This window comes from Triturus cristatus, chromosome 4_2 (genome assembly GCF_964204655.1).
Source record: "Triturus cristatus chromosome 4_2, aTriCri1.1, whole genome shotgun sequence".
Taxonomy (NCBI): Eukaryota; Metazoa; Chordata; class Amphibia; order Caudata; family Salamandridae; genus Triturus; species Triturus cristatus.
The window spans coordinates 225669631-225692219 of NC_140586.1; the positions used below are offsets into that span (position 1 = coordinate 225669631).

General features: G+C 45.8%; 1 long non-coding RNA gene across 1 annotated transcript in view; it reads left to right on the forward strand.

Moving 5' to 3' along the window:
- Positions 1–20857, forward strand: part of LOC146833476 (uncharacterized) — a 35829-nt gene extending 14972 nt beyond the window's left edge. Inside the window, exons 2-4 of the long non-coding RNA XR_014960244.1 lie at positions 14342–14404; positions 14576–14635; positions 20817–20857. This is a non-coding gene — a long non-coding RNA (uncharacterized LOC146833476). The remainder of the gene's footprint in view (positions 1–14341; positions 14405–14575; positions 14636–20816) is intronic.
- The last annotated feature ends 1732 nt before the right edge of the window (positions 20858–22589 follow it).

Sequence of the window (22589 nt, forward strand, 5' to 3'; positions counted from 1 at the left end):
CGCCGCTGTCTCGGCTGCACTGTTTCAGCCATGGGGGGTGAACATCCGGCGGGGCGCGCGTCTCCTGGGGCGATCGAACAGCCTCCGCCTCACCCCTCGAACAGGTTTCGGGCCCTCCACACGCAAGGCCCCGGCTCTCGCGATTGTTGTAGGCCGCCGCGTCTCCGTGCTTCCCACGGGCCGCTCTCCGCCCACGCGTCTCCGACGGGGTCAGAACAGGGCGGACACCCTGGACTACCGTCTCGGGCGGGGAAGTCCGAGCTCGCACCCCAGTTCAGCAAATAATTGAAGGATTTCTGTGCTCGATCGGCGGAGCTGCGGTTTCAGGCAGCCATTCCGCTCGGCAGCCAAGCCACGCCCCCGTTGTGCAGGTGTTCACGGACAACACCACCGCCATGTGGTATTGCAACAAACAGGGCGGGGTGGGGTCGTGGGCCCTTTGTCAGGAGCCTCTGCGCCTCTGGACATGGCTGGAACACCAGGGCATCACCCTGGTGGTTCAACATCTGGCGGGCTCTCTGAACGCCAGAGCAGACAAACTCAGCCGCCGGTGCATGATGGATCACGAATGGCGTCTGGACTCCGAGGTGGCGCAAGGTCTCTTTCAGCAGTGGGGAGAGCCTTGGTTAGATCTATTCGCCACCGAAGAGAATGCGCAATGTCAGCAGTTCTGCGCGTTGGAATTTCCAAGGCGGCACTCGCTCGGCGATGCTTTTCGTCGCGAGTGGAGTTGCGGTCTGTTGTACGCCTTTCCGCCTATACCACTTCTGCCCAGAGTGCTGAAGAAGATCAAGCGCGACCGGGCCCAAGTCATCTTGGTGGCTCCGGATTGGGCACGAAGGTACTGGTATCCCGAGCTACTCAGTATGTTGACCGATCCTCCGATACGTCTGCCCCTTCGGGAGGATCTTCTGTCGCAGCAGCAGGGGACGGTCCTACACCCGAACCTGTCCAGTCTCCACCTCCATGCGTGGAGATTGAGCGGCGGCAGTTGATGCCATTTGACTTGCCTCCTGAAGTCTGTGATATCATTCTGGCAGCCAGGCGTCCCTCCACAAAGACGGTATACGCCTGCCGGTGGAACAAATTTGTGGCATGGTGCACAGCAAAGGCTGTGGATCCCCTTTCCGCCCCTCTTTCTGAGGTTCTCCTCTTTCTTCTTTCTTTGGCCCGGCAGGGCTCTGCCCTGGGCACCTTGAAAGGTTATCTTGCTGCTCTCTCTGCCTTCTTACGGCTTCCAGATCAGCCCTCTCTTTTCAAGTCCCCTGTAGTGTCACGCTTTCTTAAAGGCATTACTCACACGTTCCCTCCTGTCCCTTTCGTAATGCCTCAGTGGGACTTGAATCTTGTCTTGACATTCCTGATGTGCGCTCCCTTTGAGCCTCTTCACAATTGTCCTCTTCGTCTTCTAACTCTTAAGACTGCTTTCCTGGTAGCCATCACCTCGGCTAGACGGGTGAGTGAGCTCCAGGCTCTATCGTCCAAGCCTCCTTTTCTATCTGTTCATCCGGACAAGGTTGTCCTTCGGCCTCGTCCTTCCTTTCTACCGAAAGTGGTGACCCCCTTTCATCTTGGGCAATCTGTCACCTTGCCCACCTTCTTTCCGCCTCCGCATCCTTCCAAAGAGGAAGAGCGGCTCCACCGTCTGGACCCAAAACGTGCGCTCTCCTTTTATTTGGACCGCACTAAACAGTTCCGGGTGGACGACCAGCTTTTCGTTGGCTACGTGGGTGCAAAGAAGGGAAAAGCTGTACACAAACAGACCATCTCCCGGTGGGTCGTTTTGTGAATAAAAATCTGTTATTCCTTGGCAAAAAAGGAACCGCCTGTTGGGCTGCGCGCCCATTCTACTCGGGCCACAGCGGCTACTACTGCTTTGGGACGGGGAGTCCCTTTGCAGGACATCTGTCAGGCGGCAACGTGGGCTTCGCTGCACATGTTTGCCAGGCATTATTGCCTAGACAGCCAAGTCCGGAGGGATTGCTTCTTTGGCCGTTCTGTCCTCCAGGACTTTCTGGTGTGATCTTGGTTCGCAGACCCACCACCGGGGTTGGTATTGCTTGGGTATCTATTCTAAGGTGAGGAATCTAACTAACGTGTTTCTTTCAGATGAACAAGTTACTTACCTTCGGTAACGATGTATCTGTAAGAAACATTAGTTAGTTAGATTCCTCACCGACCCACCCATCCTCCCCGTTCTGCGAACTGACATCTAGGGTTAAGGCTATCCCTTTCAGGGCCCTAGAATTTTTTGGCACCAGTGTCGGTATCTTGCATGGCTCTGCGTTCCTGGCAAACAATTGTACGCTATGTACAAAGTATTTACTTTTTGTTCTATAAAGAGGTATTATGCATTTTACAATGAGCCTGTCAAAAATTCAATTCAAGGTCGGAGTGACATTCAATATAGTGAAAGAAGGTGCTCGGTGACATGGGTGAAGTAAGTGTCGTTTATGCATAGGTGAGACAAACTTATGTACAAATTGTACGAGAGAAATGAGCTAGAATGATCAGTATTACGAATAAAAAAATGTCTCTGGTAGATTACATGGTTGCTTGCTAATTTAGGACCAGAAGACCTGATGGAACTGAACCAAAATCGAACGTTGACGTTTCGACCCCAACTTAAGCATTTTTTAGGAAAGCGTCATAGCGGGTTTTTGACAGTTTAATGTTCTGCTGAAAACAGCCCATAGATGGGCCTTGAAGAACTGGCACTTCCTCAAACCTCTATCGGTCGCCCCACATACAGAGGCTGCTGGATGCAAGACCCCGTGGCCCCCAGGTTTCGGGGTGGTGCACACTCGGCGGTAAGGCCACCGCCCTGTATCATGCACCGGCTTGAGTGCTGCTGCTTGAGATGCACACAAACGCTGACACGGGCCTCAAGCTGCAGCCCGATTCTCAGGCATGGAAGTGTCAGTCCCTCAATGTCCTTCAAGGCCCATCTATGGGCTGTTTTCAGCAGAACATTAAACGCGCTCTACACGGGATTATCTATCCCTCTTGAACTACATCTCCCATAACCTGATTTGCAGTCTCATTCCGAGCCGCCCATAGAGGGCGCGCAATAAAAGGCAACGGAGATGTTTTCGGGAGTGTGCATGTTCCTTTTCACCCAGTGCCTTTGAGAAAGAGTAATCGAAACGCGTCAGGCCAGTCTGGTGTTTTGGCTGTGAAGGACATTGAGGGGCTGATACTTCCATGCCTGAGAATCGGGCTGCAGCTTGAGGCCCGTGTCGGCGTCCGAGTGCATCTCAAGCAACTGCACGCAAGCCGGAGCATGATATATATATATATATATATCAAACAATGCAGCCCTCCATACAGTGAGAGCTGGGTAATGCTATCAAACAAAAAACCTCTTTCTACATATACACATTCAGAAAAGCAGAGAAGAAAAACAAAGTGCATTAGAAACTGCTTTAATGTACAGCAGAAAACATAACCCTGCAAAGAAGAATAAAAGCATTGCCGGCTCACCAGCTGCATTGCAGACAAACTTGGTGTAGAAAGCTGAAAAGCTAACTCATAGAAACACATAGGAAAAAACTGGCACCGTGCCTTTAAGGCAGCCATCACCCCTAGCTTCACATAATGCTTTAGGGGTGACAGTTAGGTTAGTTGTTCTTCCGGCTCCTTCTGTCAGGACCCTGGTTACTTCAGCTCTCTGTTTTCTGATTTCTGTCAGAAAATATCTCCTGTTTTTTTGTCAAAACCTACTTGCTTCGACCTCTTTTGACTTTTAAAGTAAGTTCCTGTTTTTTTTTTAAAGAGTTCAGCATATTTTTTCTCTCAGAAATGCAGTCTCTCTTAGACTCTTGCCCTTCCTGTGGCAAGAAGAAGGCCAGATCAGACTCACATTCCGTCTATATCTTCTGCCTTCCTGAGGATCATGATCCTAAGACTTGCCAGCATTGTCAGTCCCTCTTTAGGCGAACTCTGAAAGACAGAGAGAGGATTCGCCTTAATGGACTGGCTGAGAAGAGCTCCTTCTAGAGGCAGGTCTCCGGTGAAAAAGAGAAAAGAGAGAGCCAGATCTTCATCTAAGAGTAAGGTACCAGTCTGCTCTCCTTCAGCGTCGGGATCAGCACTGAAAATACCTTCACTGGCAGCAAAATCGTCGACAAGAAGACCATTGACGGCGGGATCGCCGTCGAGAGGACACCGGTCGTCAAATACTTCGAAAGTAAGACCATCGACGGCGGGCTCGCCGTCGAGAGAATACCATTAATCGAAGAAGACTTCAGGTAAATCGCATCCTCCGCCGTCGTCAACCAGGTGACGATCGGCATCGGGTAGTCGTTCTCCGTTGGTGCGGGCTCGCACAACGTCGAGAGTTGGATCTCCGCCACGCCATCAGTAAGGCGGTCGACGTCGAGACGTGCTTCCCTGCCGCCAGTGGCGCGGTGATCGACGTCGAAGCGGGTGTCTCCGTTGCCGCCAGCCAGGCAGCGGTCGACGTTAAGACATTCCTCGTCGCCGCCAGGGGAGCAACGATCGGCGTCAAAATAGGCGTCTCCGTTGCCGTCAACCAGGCGGCGGTCAACGTCGAGACAGGCCTCGTCATCACCAGGTGCACGACATTCGACATCCAGAAGAACACCTCCGTTGTCATCGACCTCACGGCGTTCAATGTCGAGACCTGAATCTCCAACGTCGGCTAAGAAGGATTCATCGTCGGGACCCAGGGTGAGATATTCAAGACAGCGTTCCACGTCGAGGTGGCGGTCTCCATCGACGTCAAGGAAGAGCACGACGTCGAGAAGGAGTTCTCCGTCGATTCACACTCCCTAGGGTTCTCCTAGATACTCCATGTCAAAGGTTTGGTCGGTGAGATCTGTGGCTTCAACGTCGGTGCACTCGACATCGAAACCCAAAAGAGGTCGACATCGAGGGGGGAGGATCCCTCTCCAGAGACTCACCGGTGCTTGTAACATATAGTCGTTTGATAGCGAGACACTCACCACCGACGTCGTATCGTTCCTCCAGGCGCCGTTGAGCCTCCAAAGACCACATGGACCTATCAGCTTCAGTTACGAGCTCTCCTCAAGTAATTTCTACGAGAAACTCTTCTTTTCCATCTCCTGAGGCGCCAAGGTCTCCTAAGCCAACCTCTCCACGAAGGCAGAGGTCGCCTTCAGTTCATCTGTCCCCAAGATGGCTTCTTCCCTTTAGCCACTGGCAGAAAGATTCTTCTGGCCAGGCTCGAAGGCCTATGGACTATTCCAGTCCGCTGCACAGATCCCCGTTGGAACAACTAGTGCAGGAAGTGGAAAGATCACCTGTTGCTGGCAGCAGGGATCACCAAGACAAATCTCCGGAGCACAGATCACATGCTCATCGAAAAAAAACAAGAACACCGTCTTGGTCTTCCTCTTCAACTCACTCCTCAAAAAGGGACTATTCACCTACCCTTACGGATAGCCCTCTTTCTAGAGTGTCTCCTATCGACGACATCAATACATTTCACGATGTCCTCACTAGAGGAGCACAGAAGCTGCACATAGATTTGCCAGCGCCTCAAGCTTCTACCTCTATTATCTTTGAGACTCTCCATCAAAGGTCAGTGTCTAGACCTTTACTCCCACTGGTTCCTGGCATCCTACAACCAGTAATGGACATTTTTCTTACCCCATCCTCGATTAAAGCAGCCCCAGCGAGGATTCAGAAGAAGTACAAACTGGCGGAAACGGATCCTTTATTTTTAAAATCTGACCCTCCACCGGATTCAGTAAGCATCTCGGAAGAAAAGAAAACTCATGCAGTCGCTTCTTCATCCTCTGTCCCTCCAGACAAGGAGAGTAGGGCTCAGGATTCTTGGGGGGAAAAGGTATGGGGCTCTGCAGCATCCTCCTTCAAAGTATCAAGTGGCGCAGCTCTTTTGGGACGTTATGGCAGGTCTTTATGGGACTCTTTGGAGCATTTTAAGGAAAAACTGCCGAAAGAGGACCGGCAGGATTTAGCGGAGATTCTTCAAGACTGGCGCTGGTTTCTAATCAGGTGATTAGTACTTTAGCGGATGAGGCTTCTCTGGCTGCTCATTCCTATGCCCACGGAATTTGTGCAAGGAGGTCTTCATGGCTACGCCTAACGGCTTTAAAGCCGGAGTCTCAGCATCGAATTCTCAATCTCCCGTTTTCCGGCACCTCTCTCTTTGGTTCCCACACCGATGAGGAAATGGCCAGGATGAAGGCTGAGTTGGACACGCTGAAAGCGGTAGGCCTGGAAAAGAACAAAGAATTCAGGCGTAGATACAGGCCTTACAATCGCAAGAACTACCATCAGAGGGTTCAAACCCCTCAATGGCAGCAAAGACAAAACCAACATTCCAGGTCTCAGTTCCAAGGCCGTAGAGGCTCCAGAGGCAGAGGAGGTCAGCATCAGCAATCCTCCAGTGTGGCCAAGACTTCATGGAAGCAATGATTTTCTGCTTCCTCTAGCGCCGTTGCCCACTCCAGTGGGAGGAAGTATCTCAAATCATGTGGCAGAGTGGCGCACAATCACCAAGGATCAGTGGGTGCTAAATATACTGAGCAATGGATATGCTCTTCGTTTCAGCGCACCCCCAAAGAACATTCCTCCAGTAAACTCTCACCCCCACCAACTAAAATTACTACATCAGGAGGTGTCTACCCCCCTCAAAAAGTTGGCCATAGAAGAAGTCCCTCCCGCTCAAAGAGGAAAGAAAGTCTATTCCAGGTACTTTCTGGTGCCAAAGAAGGACCAGGCACACAAATTCAGACCTATCCTGGATCTCCGTTCTCTGAACAAGAACATTTGAAAGGAGAAGTTTCGCATGTTGGCGCTACATCAAATATATCCGCACCTGCAGAAAGGGGATTAGATGTGTTCGATAGACCTCCAAGATGCGTACTTCCACATCCCCATTGCTCCACATCATCGCAAGTTCCTGAGATTCATGGTGGGAGCAAAACATTACCAGTTCATAGTCTTACCGTTCAGCCTAAAATCCGTGCCGAGGGTATTCACAAAGTGCATGGCGGTGGTGGCCGCGGCTTTACATCGGCAAGGCCTGTTTGTGTATCCGTATCTGCACGATTGGCTGTTGAAGGGTTTTTCCCCACAGATGGTGAAGGAACATTATCGGATTTGCCTACATCTACTTCACCGCTTAGGCCTTCATGTCAACATGGAAAAATCTGTCCAACAGCCGACCCAAACTCTCCATTATCTGGGCGCTACCATAGACTCCGGAGTAGGAAAAGTGTTTCCTTCGGAGGAGCGACTGTTATCAATGAAACAGAAATGCAATTCTCTGCTCCAGGCACACCAACCATCAGTACGACAAGTGGCATCTCTTCTAGGGTCGATGGCCTCTGTAGGAGAGTAGGGTCTGCTTTCTATGTTCACCCCCACTTTTTGCTTTTGCTTTACTGGTTTTCGACTTAGATGTGGCTGTGGGCCTGCTAAATCAGACCCACAGCCCTGCTGTTCTCTCTCTAAATTGATACTATGTACTTTAGGTGCATAGCCCATTTGGATAGGATCACCTTGTTGGCCCCTGTACAGTGTACCTTAGGTACCCAGGGCATAGGTGTACCCTAGGCCTACCAGGGGCTGCAGCATGTATTATGCCACCCCTGGCCTGGCCTTCCATTATGACACAACTGGCTGATCACTCAGCTGGGGCAAGGTCGTGTAATCACTCCTTGCTTAGGTGTAGTATTCCTATACCTAACTTACATATAGACACATGTGTACCTATCAGCCACTCCTATGGCAGGCCTTAACAATCCTGGAGGCAGAGTGCTTGGTAACATGTGAGATGGTGCTCTAGCATGAGCTGAGCCTGTCTGCAGCTTTCGGAACCATGTCCTTATAGCTGTTCTATGATATAGCCTACCATATACTCTTAAAGTGCCTTATAATCTTAGACTGTTATGGTAACTATGGTTTGGCTTTATCAAAACATGTCGTGTAAGGTGTCTAACACTTTGGAATAATACCCCCATCCCATTTCTGGGGATGAGGATATTATCCCTCCCTTCTAGAGGGAGAAGACATGTTGTAACCTACTTACCCGGTTAAAGTTAACCAGAGCCCCAGCATCACAAAAGGGATGCTGCTGCCACAGACACGAGTCTGAACTCCTGCTGCTGGGAGTGATCCCGGCAAGGGAGGCTTGGACAATAGGTTCCCTGCCTTGGGAGGTGCGAGCACCACCCCAGACAGGCCTTAGTGTATTGGGGCAGGGAGGGATGAAAAGAATGAGACATGCCTGGGGCACACAAGGTGTCCCGTGCATAGTCCAGTTCAAACCGGTGCTGGGGCACTCCAGCCCCAGTCCTGGCGCGAAACTGGACAAAGGGAAGGGGGTGTAACCACCCCCCTCCCAGGTCCCACCCATAAGGCGTGACCTAGCAGGCAACCCAGCCCCCCAGATTAGTATAAGAGTGGTAGCTGGGCCCCAGGAGATTAGATTATCCTGAACCTGCAACTTGAACAGAAACTCTGGACCTTCGACATTCGACGAAAGAAGAAGACTGAAGAATCTCCCTTGTGGCCAAGGAGTGGCTACCCTGTGCAAACAGGCACCATCAAGAGACTACCCTTTGCTTTGCTGAAGTTCTACGAGGGACCGACTGCAGAGCCCAACCAGAGCCTTGACTTCCAGACTTCTCCGACCCTGATCCACATCCACAGCCGAGCTGAGATCCGTGGAGGCGACGAGAGACGTGGGACCGGCTACCTGGGAAAAGTGGCGAGTATCTTCCAGTGCAGCTTCTGAGGCACCCTCGAAGTTGTGCACCGGGGATTGAGAAGCCCCAACCCCAAGCACCATCTGCACCAAAGATCAGCCCCCCACACTCCACGAGTCCTGCGTGGGGCCCTTCTGTATTTTCCTGCTTGCCGCGTCTGTCCGGTTGCTTGCCCATTGGCTAGCGGCCTTTGTGACGACACACCTTGAAATCTTCACTGCTGGTTTGGCTCCTCCAGACTGGCTCCCGCTTCCTTGCAAAAGAGAAGCACCCCAGACCTTCCTGGTCTGCACCAGAAGCCAGTCCTCCGTTCTTCGTGGGTTCCGCTTGCCAAGGCTTGGTGAGTCCTAGTTCGACTTCGACGCCGCCGACAGCAAGAGCCTTCGTGGGACAGCTCGCCTCCTGGTCCTGGTCGTCCTCGACATCTCCTGGTACCCGTGGCTGCAGCGACAAGCTTCACCTTTCACCTGCAATCTTCACGACATCGCCTGGTTCCTTCCTGGTTCCACGTGGTCACTGGCTAGTGACCTTGACTCTGTCCCCTCTGCTTGCAGGTATCCTCTCTTCTTGATCCCAGCCTTGGGATCCACCGGACACTCTTCACTGACTGCCTGTCAGCAACTTTCCTTCAGGCATCCATAGAAGTCCACGACGAAACCCGACGCAAGTTCACACCTATGCACCCGCAGCCCGTGGGCTAGGTAACTTGGGTACTTCGGTGCTCACAAGGGTAGTGACTATCCTAGGGTCTAGTTTCCGAGTCTCGACTCTCTAGCTGCTTCAGAAGTGTCCTTAAACTGTTAATTTCTAACTGCTAGTAATTCTATCGACTTTTACGCATTACGCGTGAGTGTTTCCACTCTGCACCTGAATCCCGTGGGCCTCCCACTTCCTAACTGTTGCTAGTGTAGTGTAGCCCCAGCGATTCCCTAGGCCTAGGCCTATTCTATTTCCGTGACAGTGGTCCTTACACCACTTCTTTAGTATATGGTTTGCGTGGCCCCTAGGGCCTAACTGTATTACTTACCTGTGTGACTTAATGTATGCTTGAATAAGACTGTGTTGTACTTACCTCTAATCTCATAAAGAGTGCCGAGGGTTTGACTAGAATAAATACACTTTATTTTATATATATATCTGTTGTGGTGTCCTTTCATTTGGTATTCAAGGGATTATATATGGTATCACAGCTGGCTTCACATTCCATTCATAGTTTAGCCTAAGACTGCTCTTGTCCATGCTACCACTAGGATAGCTGGTCTATAAGGTTGACTTTACAACCAATCACCATAAGGGTTGTTTGGACTGATATAAGGTGTGCACTAGAACTAGTGACATCATACATCAGGCCAACTTCTCACAGCCTCTTGTATATTTCTCATCCCCAACTCTAGATTGAGAATGAGACCGCTGCAGCAGGATCTGGAGGACAAATGGGACCGATCCTCAGGACATTGGGAGGATCGGATCCTTCTTTCCCACGCTGCAAAGTCGTCCATGATCTGGTGGACTCAACCGAAAAATCTACTAGTGGGAATTCCTTTCCATCAACCTCTTCCAAAACAATCCCTGATCACGGACGCATCTCTGCAGGGACGGGGTGCGCACTTGGGTTGTCTACAAACTCAGGGCAGATGGTCGAGCAAGGAGCAGACTTACCACATAAACATGTTAGAGCTGCAGGCAGTTCATTAAGCCCTCAAGGCATTCCATCCATGGATTCAGTCAGAGTCAATACTGATTCAAACGGACAATACAACCACCATGTATTACTTGAACAAACAAGGTGGAATGCACTCTCGCCCGCTGTCATTGGAAGCACAAGCGATTTGGCACTGGCTTCTGGCCAGGAATCTCTTGATCACAGCGGTGCATCTGCCAGGAGAACAGAACGTGCAGGCAAACGCTCTCAGTTGATACTTCGAAGAGCAAGAAGACTGGGAGCTCAACGATGAGGTAGTGGCAGACAACTTCCATCAATGGGGTCATCCATCCATCGACTTCTTTGCAGATGATCTAAACAAAAAATGCCACGCCTTCGCATCCAGATTTTATCGACCAGGAATGAAGAGGGAATGCTCTTTTGATAGACTGGTCCGAAACATTTGCGTACGCCTGTGCACCCCTTCCTCTCATCCCGAAGGTGGTGACCAAGCTCATCCGATCCAGGATGAAGATGATCCTAATAGCACCGGACTGGCCTCGCCAATGGTGGTATCCGGACCTGTTACAGCTATCAATATGTCCACACAGGATCCTTCAGTGCAGACCGGACCTTCTGACCAAAATGAGCAGGAAGATTCTGCACCCCAGCCTTCCCTCGCTGAGCTTAGCAGCCTGGCTCCTGAGGTCCTGCAATACGGACACCTGAATCTCCCTCAGGACTGCATGAACATTTTGAGGGAGTCAAGGAGACCATCCACAAGGAACTCTTATTCTTTTAAATGGAAGAAGTTTTTATTGTGGTGTACACGTTTTAGTCCGACTACTGGGCAGGAAGATGTAATCTTGCCTTATCTTCTGTATCTAGCCAAGTCAGGTTTGAAGTACACTTCTATAAAGGTTCGATTTGGCACTGGCTTCTGGCCAGGAATCTCTTGATCACAGCGGTGCATCTGCCAGGAGAACAGAACGTGCAGGCAAACGCTCTCAGTTGATACTTCGAAGAGCAAGAAGACTGGGAGCTCAACGATGAGGTAGTGGCAGACAACTTCCATCAATGGGGTCATCCATCCATCGACTTCTTTGCAGATGATCTAAACAAAAAATGCCACGCCTTCGCATCCAGATTTTATCGACCAGGAATGAAGAGGGAATGCTCTTTTGATGCATGTATCTAGCCAAGTCAGGTTTGAAGTACACTTCTATAAAGGTTCACTTGTCGGCCATTACGGCATACAGAAGATCACCTGACCAACCTTCCTTTTTTCAACTACAGGTGGTCAAGGATTTCCTTCAGGGGTTAAAGAAGGTTTTTCCTTCTGTCCGACATCCTTCTCCCCCTTGGGAGTTGAATCTTGTTCTGTCCAAATTAATGGGCCCTCCCTACGAGCCCATTCATAAGGCCACTTTGCGACACCTGACGTGGAAAGTGAGTGAAATCCAGGCACTCTGCTCAAAGGATCCGTATACGGTTTTCCATCGCAATATGGTGGATCTGAGGGCTCGCCCTTCTTTCCTTCCTAAAGTGGTGTCTGACTTCCATATTAACCAGAACATTTCTCTTCCCTCTTTTTCCCCCAATTTTGCTACAGTAGCAGAAAGGTCTCTTCACTCGCTGGACCTCAAGAGGGTTCTCAAATTCTATTTGCAGGGAACAAAATCCATTGGAAAGTCTGACCAGTTGTTTTTAAACTATGGTGTTGTCAGGACAGGTTTTCCAGCCTTCAAGCGATCCATCTCGAGGTGGATAGTGTCCTGTATTAAACTGGCCTATCAGTTGGCGAACAAGCCTCTACTGCTTTCCCCTAAGGCTCACTCTACTAGGGGAAAAGTGTAGGAGAGTAGGATCTGCTTCACATGGGTACCCCCACTTTTTGCTGGTGTTTCACTGTTTTTCGACCTTGGTCTGGCTGTGGCCCTGCTAATCTGGACCACAGCCTAGCTGCTTCCTCTCTAAAATGGTTTCCATGTACATTAGGTACATATCTAATTGGATTCTGGAGTGACTTATAAACCCCTAGTATATGGTATACTATGTACCTAGGGCATAGATACCTCAGAGGTCTACCAGGGGCTGAAGCATGTATTATGCCACCCCTGAGAAGCACTCCAAAATGGCACCACAGGTCTGCTACTGCAGCCTGGGTAAGGGTGTTCTTGCACCCCTTACTGTGGTATAGGCTACCTATATCACTACCCTTATACAGACACATATAAACCTATAAGCCACTCCTATGGCAGGCCTGAAGGCAGAGTGCTTGGTTTTATGTGAGAGGGTGCCCAAGCATGAGCTGAGCCCCTCTGCAGCTTTCGGAAATACTTCCTTATGGCTGTTCTGTGATGCAATCATTATTGCAGCATCAAGAAAAGGAAATGTTGTTTTTGTCATTAATTAGAATTGAAAAAAACATACATGTGCAATATTAAATCTATTACATATTGCTGTTTGTTAACATAAGAAACATAAACAGATAATACAGCTGTCAGCAAATATTCCAAGATTGCATAAATCATGCCCAATGCATTTCAGGATTGAAATACATCCCTTCTTGGAATATTTCCTTTTCTTGATGCTGCAATAATGAATTCTTGATAAATATTGAAATTCAAAACTGTTTTGATTACTTCAGGTCTTTTTGTAAAATGTGTTGAAACGTCAATAGATTGTAAAGTGCTGTGCATCCAGTACACTGGTGGTAGTCCACCAGATCCTCATATTTTAGCACAGGCTGGCTACCTTTTTTCTGGGTTGCACGCAATCATTTGTATTTGTCAATGAGGTTGATTAATTTTTGTTAAACAATAGGTGTGCGCTGACTTCTCTTCATATTCATTTGTTCTATGATACAGACACAACATATACTCTTAAGTGCATTATAACCTCGCGGTAAATGCTAACTTTGGGATGGCAGCATCAAAACATGTTGTGTTTGGTGTCAAACGCTTTGGAATACTACCCCCGCCCCCCCCCTTCCCCGCCAGTTCTGGCGGCGGTGGTAGCACTCCACCCTTCTAGAGGGAAAGACATGTTCACACTGGCTAAACCCGGTAGGACTTTCCTGAGCCCTGGCATCACAAAATGGATGTCTCTGCCACAGACACGGGTCTGGCCTCCTGCTGTTGACCGAAACTCCGGCAGGGGAGGCCTGGATAACAGGTTTCCTGTCGAAGGGAGGTGTAACCACCTTCCCAGACAGGCAGATGTGTATTGGGGCTGGGCGGGAGCACTCTATGGTGCTTTGAAGTCCTGCACTGGGGTTACGTTTGCTGTCCCGGTGCATAGCCCAGTTCAAACCGGTTGCACAGGGGCTACCTGCCCATGCTCTGGCGCAAAACTGGACAAAGGAAATAGGTGTAACCACCCCTCTTTCCAGGCCCACCCTTAGGTGGGGCCTCAGAGTTAGTCCATCCCCTAAACGTACTATAAGTATAGGAATCCAGTCCCTAGGACTTTAGATTACCCTGGACGAAACTCTGCAACGTCCATCTTAATGTCACCGTATCACTCTATTAGACAAACGGGTATATCTTCAGATTTTGCACACATTATATGTGACGACTTGCTTCAGACAGATTCATCATCGGATGACTAGAGAATATATACTAACAAGACAATTTGAATAATTACGATCTGCATTGTTTGCCCCACATGTGTTATTATTTCTGCTGATGGTTGAAACAAGATAAACATTTGAGTTTTATTATTCTTGAGTGGTTGACTACAGAGACAGAAATGTTAAGCTGAGCGATCGGACTGAGGTTTTTTACTTCATAGACACGCTCGCAATGAAGAGCTTTTAATCAAAAACAGGCATTGTTGTTTGGAAGGATTACTATACTACCAGACACATATGTATAACGTCTGGCAAGAAAATGTGCGTTTTTGTTTGGTTTTAACATAAAGACATAGGGTCTGTTTTTTTAGATTTGTCTCATACCCATTTGTCTCCATATAGAGCGGGCCCCATTTCTCTGAGCGGATGCCAGGTGAGGTGAGGAGAGGTCCCGTACATTGACAGGTAAGCGTTTTTTCTTCTTATTCTTCCTTTTCTATGTTAGAAATAGGCATATTTATAAAACGAAACACTATGCCTGAAGTTGTAAGAGGACTCACTATATAAAGCTAGCAATGATAAAGCAGGTCTTGATGCACAGCAATTGGTATTGAGCGTCTCTCTCTCTCTTTTTAGGATTTGGTTGAACACTCCTGAGAAATTCACAGAGAGTTTTTGAAATAATCCACAATCAAAGTAGGTTGTACAATTTCCTTCACTGGTGTGTTTTTACTTTTTTGATCATACACAATATATAGCAGTAGCATAAGTTCCCTTAGGTCCTGACGAAAGCCTGATTATCATTTAATCGTGAGGCTGAAACATGTAGACCCTTTCATAGCTGGACTTGAGCAGTCATTCTTTTAAAACTGCTCCTGCACTGGTTTTAATTTCGTCACTCGGACAGAACCAATAAAGCATTTAATCTTTCCCGGTAGATGATTTTACTATTTTCACTTTGTCACATTACATTTTTCTTTGCACTGCTTCCCTCACCACCATTAATAAACAAGAGAACCATATTATTAAGAACTATGGCGGATACCACATCTTAAACCAATAGAGAGGTTTCTGTTGCCCACTCAGTCTGTAGCCCTGATTTCTTGGAGGGCTCAGCAAGGGCTATCGAATCCCAAATGATGTTGGTTGCTACTGAGGTGGCTGATGGGATTTATTTTCACTTAGAGAGATCTCCACTTGCTTTATCTCTTTCTTTTCTTCTGTTCTGACCCTGGGTTTCCTTTTTGTTGTTATAATATATTGAGAATTAAGGGACTAGAAACCTCGTGGTCAATATATATTTTTCCCTTAGACCCTCTTGATATATCTGGCAAAATCTAGATACATTTAGTTATTTAATTGATGAGGAACCCCTGGAAGAGAAGGATAAGTTACTTACCTGTAATCCTAGTTCTCTTCCAGGAGTATCCTCATCAAAGTCATAAGCAACCCACCTGCCTCCCCAGGCAAATGATCAAGGTAAATGTAATTTTTTTGTGCCCTGGCATTCGATGCTCCGTAAAGAACAACTGACCTAACTGTCACCCCTGAGGCATGATGGGAAGCTAGGGGTCATGGCTGCCTTAAAGACACGGTGCCAGATTTTTCCTATGTGTTTCTATGAGTTAGCTTTTCAGCTTTCTACACTAAGTTTGTCTGCAATGCAGCCTGTGAGCTGGCAATGCTTTCATTCCTCTTTGCATGATTATGCTTTCTGCTGTACATTAAAGCAGTTTCTAATGCACTTTGTTTTTCTTCTCTGCTTTTCTGAATGTGTATATGTACAAAGAGGTTTTTTGTTTGATAGCATTACCCAGCTCATACTGTATGGAGGGCTGCATTGTTTGATATATATATATATATATATATATATATATATATATATATATATATATATATATATATATATATATAGCTTGGGCGGGGTCCTCGCGCATGGGCGGGAATATTCATGTGCTTATTACTTTGATGAGGATACCCCTGGAAGAGAACTAGGATTACAGGTAAGTAACTTATCCATCATTGATGAATCTTCAGTAGAAAACGTTTGCTTACTTCCGGGGAAGTGGGAGAGGTCAATATCTCTCTTGGCCTCAGCTTCAGCAACATTTCCAGCCTTATTATCAGCAGGGGTTACATTCTCAGTTCACTTTGCAGCCCTTTTGCAAGCCTCAGCACCAGCCTACCCTAGAGCTGCGGTACATCAGCACCCACTTCAGAAGGAACGGAGCTAGCGGTAACCCTCTGGGACAGCACCGGATTATCAGTTACCCTTTGTATTAATAGATGATAAGTTCAGATTCACCCTATGTGTGCGCTCTCGACTGGTACCCGCTAACACAATACCTCCCCAACCACAGGGGCAAGATAGGAACATAAACAGCAAAAGGCGCACCTCAACCTCAAATTAAGTCAGAATCAGTCCATGTACATCCAATTTTTCTTTTCCAAAATGATCTTCTTTATTTTTCATATATTAAAATGACATTTAAGAACAGCCAGAGCAGCCGACGCGTTTCGTCCACTTGGGACTTCTTCAGGGCTGCAAAGTATATATATAAAACAATGTATAAATACAATGAATACCCACATACAATATATACAGAACAAACAACATTATTATAAATCTTAGACAAATGCACATAAAGTACTAACGAGACGGAAGACAGAGGACAATAATAAACTAAACATGTCAGGACATAAACAAATTAAAAACAAGGTTATAAATCAGTTAATCCTTGCTATTGATTTATATTCAATAGTTTTCGATATCAGTAAGTAATCAACTCTATGGCATGTTTCCGGGTGAGTAGGAATTTTAAAACTGCACAATTGTGTGATGCGACTGGTTTTTAGAAGATTGCATAAACCATCGTTAGTTGGGTCAGAGGGGATAAAAGTAGCTATCAACAGGCTCAAAGTGGTGTCACCGGAAGTGGCAAGAGAAAAGGAAGGCGGTTCAAAGATGTACCCACCGTAAGAGATAATACATCTGTTTATGTGATTCTTTCTTGAGAATACAGGAGTATCATTCAGAGTCACTAGAAAAGGTCAAAAAATGGAGGAGCATTACTCAGCGTAGTGTTCTAATATTCGCAGAGTGTCAAAGGTACATTTTATGTAACGAAAACCTACGGATTTAAGCAAAAAGTGGAGTACAAAATCTATCAAAGGGTTCATTCAAAGTCACTGATAAAAGTCAAAAAAATAAAGGGTCATTACTCAACGTAATGTTTTAATATTCGCAAAAAACAGAGTGACAAGGGTACATCTTATGTTAATGATAACCTAAGGAGTTAAACAGGAAGTGGAGTACACAGCTTAGCAAGGGGTCATATACAAGAATCGATAGCGCAAATAAATGAACATATAGAATCTAATTCCAAAGTCACAAGTAAGCCCCTAAAAAGGCGTGTTCACTGTACCAAAGTACATAGGGGCTAAGAGAAAAATAAGAGAAAATAATGCAAAACCCATAGGGGTATCTGTACTTACATGGATAATGAGTACGTTGAATAGAATAGTGGTCTGATGTCGATGGGTAGCAAATGCGCATCCCTTCTTTTTAAGAATCAAGTGTCCAATTAAATTAAAAATCAATGATAAAGTGGGATCCCGAATCTTTAGAATGCCTAAAATGAAAACACAATGAACTAATGATTATAATCAATAGTTGCGTTTTCAAATGGATTCAACTAACCCATTCACAGCATTATGTATAGGTAAATCTAGGATGGGAATAAAAATAAAATAAATTAAATCTGGGCAAAAGGGTTATAAGGGTGACCAAAATAGGACAATCAAATATTGCGAGCAACCTATCCTAGATTGTATAATCTTACCATAAGTATCCAAACAATATTTAACACCAACCGTTATATAATTTAAGGATAATAATTAAAGGTATATCCCGGTATCAAACAGAAAGGGAATCTAACCCTTGACATAGATCTACGGGGGGTTGTTACTAGAGTGCCATCAGTCCTTAGAAGCAAGCTCAATAAGAGTTTTTGAGTTTGCCAACAATAGTGATAAGTTAGGCTATTTCTAAATGCTCGAAAAACAACATTGTCCAAACTTCCAAGGCACCTACCCGATTCCGCATCCTACGGGTCCTCGATAGTAATCCTCAGGTATTCCGTAACACCCGAGACTCCTGCTCGTGTGTTTATATAGTAAATGACCCCATGTAAACTCCAAACACCTGGGTCCCAGCCTTGTAACCGGGATTTGTATCACGGTGCAAAAACTAAAAGTAGCATGTAAACACAGTGGCCATCTTTGAAGGGTGAAAAGTAATCGGCCTGCTAATGTCGAGAGGATTTGAAAAAAGACGATATTGCAATTGCTGATATAATGTAATGGCGGACGGCACATATATCCATTGCCGTACACCTAGTTGCATGATAACTCAAAAAAGGTATGTTACTACAGAGTAAACAACACTCCGTATAAGCCTAAAAACGGCCAAATCAGCCACCATTTTGAAACGGGCAAGTTCTATAAACATAGTGGCCATCTTGGAAGGGTGAAAAGTAAACGGCCTGCTAATGTCAAGAGGATTTAAAAAAACGAGACGATAATGCAATCGCTGATATAATGTAATGGCGGACGGCACACATATCCATTGCCGTACACCTAGTTGCATGATAACTCAAAAAAAAGTATGTTAATACAGAGTAAACAACACTCCGTATAAGCCTAAAAACGGGCAAATCAGCCGCCATTTTGAAACAGGCAAGTTCTATGAGTCTCAACTCCTAATGTAAGCTAATCATTAATCAAAAAAGGCTCGCCTATTACGTGCACGTAAAGCATGTAGACGTGAGCAAATCAGTCGCCATTATGGACTGGGCGAGTTCTGAGAGTCTTAACTTGCCGTATAAGCTAATCCTTAGATAAAAATATCGCTTTTTACATGCATGCGAGATCGGAGAAGAGAAACCGATTGACTGAGGAGATATGTCAATAAAAACAGAAACTGGTCTTCCCTGTGGTACAAACCAAGTGTATAAAAGTCAGCCAGAGCTTGCTACCAAAAAGAGTGAATATAGTGTTGTGTTTCAGGAAAAATGGCCAATATCGGTGGTATTTGGAACAACTACAGGTGATGTGCACCGGAGGCTATAGGTCCTAATACTTTATGGTGTGTACAAAACACATGAGATCCTTATCAGAAAAATAAGATAAAAATGCCGATATGTGTATCGGATACATTTCGAATTATCAAACACATTTCAAATAGCTGTGAGTGAAGTCACTTGTTGTGGCCGAAGTACAAATGTCACAATAAGGTTCAACTATAGTGAACCATAAATCCAACATGGATGTGCATAATCACATAATCACATAAATATTGTCAATTCAAAAACAAAACAGGAAAATACAGTTTGGTAAGGCAACAAGGTTAAGCATATGTAAATCAGCAGCATGAGCTAGGCTATACCAAGAGCACATAATAATCGCAATCACAGTGAATGAACATATGTAAATCAACAACGTGAGCTAGGCTATACCAGGAGCACATGATAATAACAATCACAGTGAGTGAAGGCACATAACGTGGCAGTTGTCAAAATTCCGCGTTCTGGATTCATACATAATTCCCAATAATTACCACACAGAAATGCATATCGGTATCGACATTTAGCCTTTCCAGAACAGCAGGGGATAAGGTTAACTTAATCGGAAAAGATGAGTAGATGATACTAAAAATTCATATGCAAAATACATAGTCATCTGTGGTTGGACTAAGGTGTTCTTACATCTCATGATCTCTACAGGAAATAATGCATTTCAGATTCTGTGTTATGCCCCATTTCCACACATCGGAGCCTACATATCCAACCTGCCTCGTTGCGTCTCAATTCCAACTCCCTATTCCCTCCTCTGGGGGATGGTTGTATATGATCTATCCCAAAGAACCACAGTTCATTTGGCTTGTGCCCTTTTTCCTGGATGTGTGTAGTAAGGGGATACTTGGAATCACCTTTTACTGCCGCTCTTAGGTGTTCCTGTATTCTGGTCTTAAGTTCCCTTTTTGTGCTGCCTACATAAATGATGTTACATGGACAGCCTAGGATGTATGTTACAAAAGTTGATTTGCACGTGATGGTGTGCTTGATCTTGTGTGTTTTATCCGTGTTGTATCTGAACGTACGTGTTTTGTTTCTTCCCAGTTTACAGACATTACATTTCATACATGTAAAGAAGCCCCCGTTGCCCTCTGTCAGCCAGTTTGGGGGTTTGGGGGACGTTACAAAGCTGGGGCATAGAATGTTCCTCAGGCTTTGACCCCGTCTGTAGGTTACCCTGGGTGTGCTAGGGATTTCATCTTTTAAACCCGGTATTTCACATAGTAATCTCCAATGTTTCCTCAAGATGTTATAAATCCGATTACTATCTTTATTGAAGGTGGTAACAAGAGCAGTGGTAGATTGTTTCTTGCGTTCAGTACGTGATGTTTTTTTCTCCAGAGTATTTTCTCTCTTTACCTTGTAAGCCCTCTTTTCGATCTTATTCATGAGGGGCACAGGGTAACCTCTATTGATGAATCTGTTTTTGGTCTCCGTGACATTTCGGATGAATCCCTCCTAAGCTGTGTACTCCACTTCCTGTTTAACTCCTTAGGTTATCATTAACATAAGATGTACCCTTGTCACTCTGTTTTTTGCGAATATTAAAACATTACGTTGAGTAATGACCCTTTATTTTTTTGACTTTTATCAGTGACTTTGAATGAACCCTTTGATAGATTTTGTACTCCACTTTTTGCTTAAATCCGTAGGTTTTCGTTACATAAAATGTACCTTTGACACTCTGCGAATATTAGAACACTACGCTGAGTAATGCTCCTCCATTTTTTGACCTTTTCTAGTGACTCTGAATGATACTCCTGTATTCTCAAGAAAGAATCACATAAACAGATGTATTATCTCTTACGGTGGGTACATCTTTGAACCGCCTTCCTTTTCTCTTGCCACTTCCGGTGACACCACTTTGAGCCTGTTGATAGCTACTTTTATCCCCTCTGACCCAACTAACGATGGTTTATGCAATCTTCTAAAAACCAGTCGCATCACACAATTGTGCAGTTTTAAAATTCCTACTCACCCGGAAACATGCCATAGAGTTGATTACTTACTGATATCGAAAACTATTGAATATAAATCAATAGCAAGGATTAACTGATTTATAACCTTGTTTTTAATTTGTTTATGTCCTGACATGTTTAGTTTATTATTGTCCTCTGTCTTCCGTCTCGTTAGTACTTTATGTGCATTTGTCTAAGATTTATAATAATGTTGTTTGTTCTGTATATATTGTATGTGGGTATTCATTGTATTTATACATTGTTTTATATATATACTTTGCAGCCCTGAAGAAGTCCCAAGTGGACGAAACGCGTCGGCTGCTCTGGCTGTTCTTAAATGTCATTTTAATATATGAAAAATAAAGAAGATCATTTTGGAAAAGAAAAATTGGATGTACATGGACTGATTTTGACTTAATTTGAGGTTGTGGTGCGACATCAGCACCCACTGTCAGGAGGAAGGGCTCACAAAACTAACAAGAGTAAATGAGGTTCTACAGGACCTTGTTACCATAGTCCCACTTCAATTCAGCCTGCTTGCTCCAAATTCATCAATCACTGGAAGCTTATATCTTTCGACATATGGGTGTTAGATGTATTCCGCCATGGTCACACCCCGGAATTTGTTCAACATCCCCCAAATTTGCCTCCGCGAAGAACTTCCCATCTTCATCTACAAGTCCTCAAGATGAAAGTCAAATTTCTCCTCGCCAAGCAGGCTATCGAAGAGGTGCCGCCAAATCAGCGCAATCTGGGGCTCTATTCTCTCTTCTCCTTAATAAAGAAAAAGACGGGTAAACGGAGTCAGGTAATGGATATCAGGTCGTTGAACAAGATCATCAAATCTCAACCCTTCAGGATGTTGTCGCTCCAGGAAATCTTGCTTCTCATGGATGCAGGGGACTGTATGTCCTCCCTGGATCTTAGGGACTCGTATTTTCATGTTCCCATACATCCAAAACATAATCGTTTTCTCAGGTTCGAGGTGGCAGGATGCCATTATCAATTCAAGGTTCTACCCTTCGGGTTAAAGTCAGCTCTGTGAGTCTTCACCAAGTGCTTGGCCCCAGTGGCTGCTTTTCTGCTGCGAGCCGGTAACCAGGTATTCCTTACCTGGACGTCTGGTTAGTCAAGGCTGCCAAAAGATCGACAGACGCCTCTGTTTGACTATTTCACTCCCTGTGTCTCAGAATCAACCTTAAAAAGTCCTCTTTATCTCTTTTCAGGTCGATAGTATTCCTAGGAGCAACTCTGGATACCACACTTTCAAAAGCCTTCCCCTCAAAAAAGGATCTTAGTCTCCAGGAAACAGTACAATGCCTGTCCGCAAAAAAGTGTGTTTCAGTAAGGACATACAAGTCAATGCTAGGAATGATGATTCTGCTCTGTCCCCTAAGAATGAGACCTCATCAGGAGCTGCTCGATGCTCAATGGACTCAATCTTGAGGCTCATTCGACGACATCATTTCAATCACACCGGTGATGACTTCAGCAATGTCCTGGTGGGCAGTCAGAGACAACCTTTCCCAAGGTCTTGCCTTCCTCAGGACAAAACCA